This window comes from Eleutherodactylus coqui, chromosome 5, assembly GCF_035609145.1.
Source record: "Eleutherodactylus coqui strain aEleCoq1 chromosome 5, aEleCoq1.hap1, whole genome shotgun sequence".
NCBI lineage: Eukaryota > Metazoa > Chordata > Amphibia > Anura > Eleutherodactylidae > Eleutherodactylus > Eleutherodactylus coqui.
The window spans coordinates 43,168,457-43,178,614 of NC_089841.1; the positions used below are offsets into that span (position 1 = coordinate 43,168,457).

General features: G+C 47.2%; 2 long non-coding RNA genes across 2 annotated transcripts; one reads left to right on the forward strand and one right to left on the reverse strand.

Annotated features, from left to right (window-relative positions):
• Nucleotides 1-605: 605 nt before the first annotated feature.
• On the forward strand, nt 606-1,269 carry LOC136626874 (uncharacterized). The gene is made up of 2 exons (XR_010792697.1): nt 606-936; nt 1,027-1,269. It is a non-coding gene; the product is annotated as an uncharacterized lncRNA (long non-coding RNA).
• A 3,776-nt stretch (nt 1,270-5,045) lies between these two features.
• Nucleotides 5,046-7,329, reverse strand: LOC136626876 (uncharacterized). The gene is made up of 3 exons (XR_010792699.1): nt 7,123-7,329; nt 5,554-5,697; nt 5,046-5,328 (listed from the first exon to the last, which is right to left on the reverse strand). It is a non-coding gene; the product is annotated as an uncharacterized lncRNA (long non-coding RNA).
• Nucleotides 7,330-10,158: the final 2,829 nt, after the last annotated feature.

Below are 10,158 nucleotides of genomic sequence, written 5' to 3' on the forward strand. Positions count from 1 at the left end.
GAGATTAATGCGCTGTGTGGTGAATACCTACCTGAGATTAATGCGCTGTGTGCTGAGTACCTACCTGAGATTAATGCGCTGTGTGGTGAGTACCTACCTGAGATTTATGCGCTGTGCGCTACGTGTGGTGAGTACCTACCTGAGATTAATGCGCTGTGCGCTACGTGTGGTGAGTACCTACCTGAGATTAATGCGCTGTGTGCTGAGTACCTACCTGAGATTAATGCGCTGTGTGCTGAGTACCTACCTGAGATTAATGCGCTGTGTGCTGAGTACCTACCTGAGATTAATGCGCTGTGTGCTGAGTACCTACCTGAGATTAATGCGCTGTGTGGTGAGTACCTACCTGACATTAATGCGCTGTGTGGTGAGTACCTACCTGAGATTAATTCGCTGTGCGCTACGTCTGGTGAGTACGTCACCTGAAATTTGCGCGACGCCACCTGACGCAACCTGTCTTTTTTGCAGATTTGTGCGCTACGTGTGGAGACGCGGCCACCCGAGATTTGTGCGCTTTTTTTTTGCAAACTTACGTGTGGAGAGGATCCTGACGTTTGGACGCGTTTTGAGAAGAATTTCGCTTCGCTTGCACACAAGCTGACATAACTCGAGGTAAGCTGCTGCATCTGCTAAAATTTTCATTGCGTGCATCTGCTCATACGTGCTTATTTTGCGCATATTTGCAGGTTTTCATGTGTACGTGTATATATAATATATGATTCTTCTGACCAGGTTGGGGGAGTAGTGGTCAATGTAAGTGGGTGGAGCGGATCTAGGGATCAGTAATACTGGTGTGATGTGACTGTTAACCTGCTGATTTTTCGTTATTTCCTGCAGATCTGACGTCCTTGAGAATGGGAAGGCTGGCGGACAGTGAAGAGACCCTCGACGTTCAGCAATCTTGAAACCCTTCGTTTTATGGACTGCTTTTTGCCGGTGACTCACCTTTTTTTTTTTTTTTGGTATTTTTGGATAGACTAAGCTTTTATTTATTTTCTTGCAAACTTTTTTCCTTCTTCTTTACAGGTGAGCTGATAAGTAATTTCAAGATTACCACACTGCGTTTGCTCACAATCGTTGTTGAAGCAGCAGAGACTGGCGGTCCTAGATGTTGGCTCAGTAGGACGCTTTCGAGATGGGCATGTTTGCAAATCGAAGTGATTCTTACATTGTTTTTTCTGTGCCTTGTTGTACTTCGTTTAAGTGGTAACAATGGGCAGTTAGAAGTTGTGTATATTAATTAAAATTAAGAATATTGACAGTTTTGAAGACATTGTAATTTTTTAACATTTGCAAATGTTATATCTCAAATATGTGCAAGCATACTCTACAAATCTTTGCCAACATATATTTCCATCTGTTCACTTTATTCTGGACGCACATTTGCAAAAACATCCTTTGTTTGGAACCATTTTGGAGACATTCAAGTTGAACCTCATTTTTCCTCATTTTGCTAAATCCTTTTTCCTCCACCGAGCCAAGATTGCAAAGGCTCGTGGGTGTCAGAATACATACCCCCTAAAATGGCCCTATTTTACAAAGTACACCCCTTAATGTGTTCACTGAGTGGTGTGAGGAGTATTTAGATCACACATTTTCAGGAATTAATGGAATTATGATAAAAAAAAATTATAATAAGGCTTTATTTCGGCTAATGTGCTATTCTAAATTTTTTTCCCCCAAAATCATTTTCATGTGCACTGACACCCCAAAATGGATACCCCTGTTTGTATTGTTTTCAGAAATGTACCCATTGTGGCCCTAATGTTATGTTAGTATGCACAAATGGGACCCAAAATGTAATCCGTACTATGTGGCTTTCTGAACAGACTGTTATGATCGTGTGGGCAGATTTAGCAGACTGCCAACACCATCGTGACCAAAGGACTAGTAGTCTAGTAGTATACATGCACACAGGAAATTCACATGGAATCCATGCAACTAACCCTGTGCTAAAGAGGGGGGGGGGGGGGTGTCGACAGTGGCCCAACCTAAGCATATACATCCCCAAATAAGAGGGCGGCCCAGCGGTCTTCGGAACTGGGCCATAGCTGATCCTAGGAGCCACAGAACAGGACACACGCATGGCATATAACAGAGACGGAACAGAATACACAGAGATAGAAAACACTGCATACAGAAGCCAAAAATGCAACCACTACTAACAGATAGGCTGATGATAAAGAACAGGTATTACTTGACATTGTAGACAAAACGTGAAGCTAGCGGGCGAACTTCTAAGCTCCTGGTTATACCGCTAGTCCCTACACTAACCATGAGTCCAGGAGACCCGGACAATACTGCCCACTTGGCCTGTAGCAGCAGCCACAATGCATACTCGAGTATAGCCGATCCCAGTGTTAGCCGAGGTACCTAATATTACCCCTTGCCTTATACTCAAGTCAATAATTGACCCCAGGTTTTTGGGGTAAAAGTTGGTACCTTGGCTTATACTCAGGTCGGCTTAGACTGAAGTATATCTGATTACATACAAAAACCTAATGAAATAAGAGCAATTGTTGCATGCAAAGCATTAACCCTTTCCAATCCACTTATTTTTTCTCACCCATTCTCGCCAGCTCCAAATAAATTGGTTCTGGGGAGAATGGGTGAGAAAAAATACACTTTCCCTGCACCCTCCTGAGCTGACAGAGTTCAGGAGGGTGCAGGGAGGGACCTGCTTACCTGTCCGGCGTCTTCAGTACTCTCCTTCTGCCTCCCGGTTCGGCGATCATGTGACTGCTGGGGTCAGGTAACACCGGCGGTCACATGATCGCCGGCCAGAATCTATGCATTACATAGCGCTAAGTAATGTGTAAAGGAGAAGGCAGAAAGGATTAAAATCCCTTTCTGCCTTCTCCTCGGGGGTCTTCGATGAGGACCAGTGCAGGAGTGCATCTGCACCCGATGTGCCTGACGATCGGGTGCAGATCCACTCCTGCACTGCAGTGTCGGGCCTGCCCCGACATTGGAGGGAAATTATGATGTCGGGGCAGGCCCGACATTGGACTGGAAAGGGTTAACAGCGGGAATCTGTTGTCTCACCCATCCCCTCTGTGGCTGCGGGAGGCCAACTGTCATTAGCAACAGTCTTCAGCAGTAGATGGTGTGGGCTCAGATCTGTAGGATGTAGATGCAAGTCCATTCCAGAAAGCTGCTTCCTAACATATACATACATTCACGTGCTGCGGTGGCAAGGGGTTAAAAGGGTTCCCTGGGACTCCAGTACTGATGATCTATGCGCAGTGAAGTGGTGATCTGCCTCCCAGAATCCCTGCCAATCAGCTGATGACGAGTGCGCACCGCTGCCACTTCAGTCTATGCCAGACGCAGCACCATACATTTCCGGCTGTACACGCCTGCATAGGATTGCATTTCAATACGCAATCCTATGCAGAAGGCCGTGGTTTATCTACGCGAAATCACGCGCAGAAAACAAACCGCGCCATTCTCTAATTCTGTGCGGGGTTCGCAGAGCCCCGTACAGAAACGTCACTCGCTGGCTGCCGGCTCTGCGCATGTGGCGTCTGCTGGCACATGAGTCAGAGCTGCGGGAGCGGGCGAGTTCCGCACTGCTCTCTGCAGGCGCTCAGGTCGGGTCCCGTTGCGAGCAGCTGGATGCGACACGGCCGTCTGCAGGCGGCCTTAGGCCTCATGTCCACTGGAAAAATACAATCCGCGTAGAATCAGCTTTCAATTGTATAATTTTCATGCAGATATCCGCACACATTGCTGTCAATGTGATAGCAATGTGGCCGATCCGCGGTAAAATGGAGCATGCCGCGGTTTTTTCTCCCACGCATGAAAAACGCAATTCTATTAAAATTCCATCCGCGGGTGCAAAAATCAGTTTAATGGACGGGATGGCCAATGATTCCCTAGGGGCAAATCCGCTGCGGAAACCGCAATTCCATTTTGCTAGTGGACATGAGGCCTTAAGGCTCCTTCCCACAGACGGATCTACCGTGTTTCCCCGAAAGTAAGACAGTGTCTTACTTTCTTTTTATCCCCAAAAGCCCCACTATGTCTTACTTTCGGGGTATGTCTTATATTGGAAAATGGAGCATGAAAAAATCTGGACCATGCTCCATTTTCATGCGGGTCTCCCGGGACACAAAAATCAAATTGTACTCACACGCTCCGGTTCTTCTCTTCGCCGCGGCGCCATCTTCTCTCAGTCGCGGCCGGATCATTTTGCTTCGGCCCGGCGCATGTGCGGGGCACGTCACCGACGTCATCATGCACATCCGCCGAGCCGAAGAAAGAAGATCCGGCCGCGACGAGAGAAGATGACGCCGCAGCGAAGGAAGTATCCGGAGCGTGTGAGAGGCAAGTTAATTCTGATTTATTCCTATTTTCAGCGCTCATGTCCGCGGGGCAGGAGGGACCCGCTGCAGATTCTACATGGAGAATCCGTAGCGGGCCTGATTTTCCCCGTGGACATGAGGCCAAAGGCGGCAGACGCGGTGACGTATGGAGGGGGGGCGGCGCGCAGCTACCGTAGATGAGGGAGGCGGCAATACCCCCGTGTTTCCCCGAAAGTAAGACATATGTCTTACTTTCGGGGTACGGCTTACATTGGCCGACCCCCCTGAAACCCCCGATACATCTTACAATCGGGGGGTGTCTTACTATCGGGGAAACACGGTATTAAACCTAATAGCTGAATGCTTATGGTGCGTAATTTCACAGCGGAATTCCGCACCGTAAAATGCCGCGGGTATACGCGCGGACGGCTTCCATTGCAGTCTGTGGAAGCCGTCCATTCACGCTATTTTCCGCTGTAGCACAGCGGAAAATAGCGTGAAACCGCCTCTACGCCTACCACCAGCCGCGTCACATGCCGCTGCGGTGTGTCTCACGCTCTATTACCCATGCGCACTGAGGCGTCATGCGGGACTCCGGAACCAGAGGTAAGTATTGGGGTCTCTTGCGGCTGCCGTGATGGGCTCCGCCCCGGAATTCCATGGCGGAGCTCGTCGCAGCCGGCTTTACAGCGTGGGTAATCAGGAGTCTGAAAACATAAATAAGGTAAAACAAAAAAACAAATTCAAATCACGTTTTATTATTTATTAAAAATGTGGATTTTACACCAAGTGTCATTCCCTGATAAACCAAAGGCCGCTGTGTTTGGGGATCTTTTCTGTTTACTCAATCGGTGTAAAATATTGCGCAGTTTTTCAGGATACTCCAAAAAGCTTATAAAAAAAAAAAAAAAAGGTGAGTCACCGGCAAAAAGCAGTCCATAAAACGAAGGGTTTCAAGATTGCTGAACGTCGAGGGTCTCTTCACTGTCCGCCAGCCTTCCCGTTCTCAAGGACGTCAGATCTGCAGGAAATAACGAAAAATCAGCAGGTTAACAGTCACATCACACCAGTATTACTGATCCCTAGATCCGCTCCACCCACTTACATTGACCACTACTCCCCCAACCTGGTCAGAAGAATCATATATTATATATACACGTACACATGAAAACATGCAAATATGCGCAAAATAAGCACGTATGAGCAGATGCACGCAATGAAAATTTTAGCAGATGCAGCAGCTTACCTCGAGTTATGTCAGCTTGTGTGCAAGCGAAGCGAAATTCTTCTCAAAACGCGTCCAAACGTCAGGATCCTCTCCACACGTAAGTTTGCAAAAAAAAAGCGCACAAATCTCGGGTGGCCGCGTCTCCACACGTAGCGCACAAATCTGCAAAAAAGACAGGTTGCGTCAGGTGGCGTCGCGCAAATTTCAGGTGACGTACTCACCAGACGTAGCGCACAGCGAATTAATCTCAGGTAGGTACTCACCACACAGCGCATTAATGTCAGGTAGGTACTCACCAGACGTAGCAGCACAGCGCATTAATCTCAGGTAGGTACTCACCACACAGCGCATTAATCTCAGGTAGGTACTCACCACACAGCGCATTAATCTCAGGTAGGTACTCCCCACACACAGCGCATTAATCTCAGGTAGGTACTCACCACACACAGCGCATTAATCTCAGGTAGGTACTCACCACACACAGCACATTAATCTCAGGTAGGTACTCACCACACAGCAGCACACAGCGCATTAATCTCAGGTAGGTACTCACCACACAGCGCATTAATCTCAGGTAGGTACTCACCACACACAGCGCATTAATCTCAGGTAGGTACTCACCACACACAGCGCATTAATCTCAGGTAGGTACTCACCACACACAGCGCATTAATCTCAGGTAGGTACTCAGCACACAGCGCATTAATCTCAGGTAGGTACTCAGCACACAGCGCATTAATCTCAGGTAGGTACTCACCACACACAGCGCATTAATCTCAGGTAGGTACTCACCACACACAGCGCATTAATCTCAGGTAGGTACTCACCACACACAGCGCATTAATCTCAGGTAGGTACTCACCACACAGCGCATTAATCTCAGGTAGGTACTCAGCACACAGCGCATTAATCTCAGGTAGGTACTCAGCACACAGCGCATTAATCTCAGGTAGGTACTCACCACACACAGCGCATTAATCTCAGGTAGGTACTCACCACACACAGCGCATTAATCTCAGGTAGGTACTCACCACACACAGCGCATTAATCTCAGGTAGGTACTCACCACACAGCGCATTAATCTCAGGTAGGTACTCACCACACAGCGCATTAATCTCAGGTAGGTACTCACCACACAGCGCATTAATCTCAGGTAGGTACTCACCACACAGCGCATTAATCTCAGGTAGGTACTCAGCACACAGCGCATTAATCTCAGGTAGGTACTCACCACACAGCGCATTAATCTCAGGTAGGTACTCACCACACAGCGCATTAATCTCAGGTAGGTACTCACCACACAGCGCATTAATCTCAGGTAGGTACTCAGCGCATTAATCTCAGGTAGGTACTCAGCACACAGCGCATTAATCTCAGGTAGGTACTCAGCACACAGCGCATTAATCTCAGGTAGGTACTCAGCACACAGCGCATTAATCTCAGGTAGGTACTCAGCACACAGCGCATTAATCTCAGGTAGGTACTCAGCACACAGCGCATTAATCTCAGGTAGGTACTCAGCACACAGCGCATTAATCTCAGGTAGGTACTCACCACACAGCACATTAATCTCAGGTAGGTACTCACCACACAGCGCAGAAATCTTCCTCTCCCACGTTGTAAGTATAAAAGGCTCCAACCATCAGCTTCCTCTGTAGGCTCGGAATTCGCGGGCAAATTCAAGTACCGGTGACGTCACCGGTCACGTGAGGCGCGGGCACAGCTCTCATCGTGCACGGCAGCTGAACTGTACTGCTCGTGCACAATGGGAGGTCACGTGGTGCCGATTCCAGCCACCTCATTGGCTGGAATCGGCAGCAGGAATAACCGCAGTGTAAACTACTAATATGCGTCCGCCTCTGCAGGTTTTTAGTAAAATGAAGGACCTGTGATGACATCACTGTCATGTGATGAGGGGTGGAGCTCAGAGCCCCAATGACAAATCCCATTATGGTGGCATTTTTACCCAGTCCCTCACTTACAGACAGGTGGTCATTAGTATTCCATTGCAAGTGAGACCGCTGGGGTTTGTAGGTGACTTAGTCTGCCTGTAATCTGCACAGGGATAAAGGATCTGTGATGACATCACCATCATGTGATCAGGGGCGGAGCATGTAACTCACTCATTCACGGACACAGAGCCCAGGTGACTGATCACATGATGATGACATCATCACAGGTCCTGTAAGCACAAGGCTGCTCTCCGGCTCTGCATGTTTTATGTTTGAGGACCTTTGTTGATGTCACCGTCATGTGATAAGGGGCGGAGCATGTAACTCACACAGTCACTCACAGACAGGTGGTTGTTAGTATTTTTATTATGAGCAGTCAGGAAGTTTCAGGGACCTTTCACACGGGAAGGAATTATTCCGTGCGGACATTTCTGCGTCATGTTATCCTTATAGGACTTGAATTCCGCATCTATTAAAACCAACATTTCTTTACTTCAATAATGCAACATTAAACTCTGCAGCAGAAAAGCTTTCTGTTGCAGAATTAAGGACGTCTTGCAGAATTGTTGTTGTGAATTTCTAACATACAGGAGATGGAATTCCCCAATTATAAGTCCGTGTAAAAAAAAGCAAGAAATTCCACAAGGCGTTCCGCAGAACACATTCAGCAGTTAAAAGTGCAACAAATTCTGCATAACCTGACAAAATCCGCGTGCCATTTTTGGAACAATTCTGTCCAGTGTGAAAGCTCCCTTTGGCTTTTGGTAACATCATCACTGAAGGCACTGCCCACGGATTTGATATCATTGCACCCTGGGATACATTGTGCAGTAATCCGCCGTGTACAGGGATAATACATGGCTGTAGTGCAGAGCGGCGAGTGACACCCGGCCTGCAGCGCAGCTCCAATCTGTAGCGTACACTTATTCACTTACTATTGATTACTTTTACCCAGAATGCAGTCTGCGATGAGCCTCCTGGTAATGAGATTACCGACTTGTAAGGAATATGTGTTTGATGGAATTCCATTATCCTTTATATGGAGATCCCAAACTGCTGATGTCATCTATGACTGATGTCACATATGAAGGACGGGGTGATTTATGACTACTAATTGTCTCATAGGAGGCTCTAAACAGTATGAAGAGTCACGTTTATATACGTTTATATATATTGAGTGGCCCCTTTATTAGCCCCCATCTAGTAACACATTGGACTCCTTTGGCCTTCAGAACCCCAGCAGTTCGCCGTGGCATAGATCCCACCAGGTGATGAAATCGTTCTGCAGGAATATCGGCCCCTGCGGACAGGAAGCATCTTGTAGTTGCTGCAGATTAGATGGAGGTGCTGACATGTTCTGACAGGAAGAGGTCATCGATTCATGCTGCTTGTGCCAAATTCTGACCTCCTATCAGCACAAGGCAACAGAAATCTGTATCCATCTGACCAGGAGATGTTTTTCCTGTGGTTCACTGTTTGAAGTGCAGGGCAACCCGCCAAACTATTGTGGCGTCATTAATAGGTTGCGGGTCTGCATGATGCACTACATGTATCAGAAGGTCTGGCACTTTGTATCTACTCTGTGTGGGAATATACACCAAACAGCCACCCCCCTCTATATTGAGAGGCAGTGTGAGTGGCTGTCTCATCGGTGTCCCTCACAGGTGTAATTAGCTCCCTCATTTGGTGGTCTGCTGCCTGCATGCTGAGGGGATACAGCTATATGCCCTCCTTAGTCAGTAAGTATATGGCCGTTTTCTGTGATTGTTTTTATATTTCCCCTTCTGTGATGTGTTCCCATCTAATGTAGATTCGCACTGAAACTGATCAACACACCTACAAATTTTCATAATCACTCTTCCTGATTGCACTGGAGGAAGAACTGGAACATTTGCTCGTAATAGCGATTTCTTAGGCAGTACGCTCTCCGCGTAGAAGGTTTGCTGTTCTGTACAAATGTTCTTTACTCCTTGTGTTTACCTAAAGAATGCGATAAGTGTAATCAGAATGCTGATAAGTTACATTACTGATACATTGTGTAATTAGTTGGTTTACCTTCTGCTTTCTTGATACACCCAGTAAAGGTCCTCAATAAGGTGCACGAAAAGAAGCATTTAGTTGTACCTGAAAAATAAACGTCTGTAGGGTGCAGCTAGTGGGGAGGAACAGGAGAAGCTGGTGGGATATCTGCCCCAGAGAGGGCGCTATAGAGCCCCTGTACCTCAGCCATTGTATTTAGTAACAGGGCTAGAGCGATAAACTGAATTTTGAAGCTGTGACCCTGAAGCTCTCCCATGAAAACTTCTTTATCGGATCAGTAGTTTCTCACTTGCCGTATTTTGAGGGCATGTCCTTTATAAAGCATCGCTGTATATTCTGGAGTCTCCCCGATGCCCCTTCTCAGACGTTGTATGTTCTATAGTTAAATGCAAGACTGCCAGTATTATTAATATCGGAGCCTCTGAGCGTGGCAGATAGTGACCGGTCTGCAGCAACATGAGGGATATACTATATATAGCTATGGCGTGGTATAATATGGTTATCTCCAGGCTGCAGGCTCAGCAGACGTAATGACGCTGCACTTCTAGTCATCTGCTGGCCAATGTTAAGTCATCTCATAACGTGTTTCCCTTTTACAACGTTAAGTTACTACAACAGATAAATACTGCCG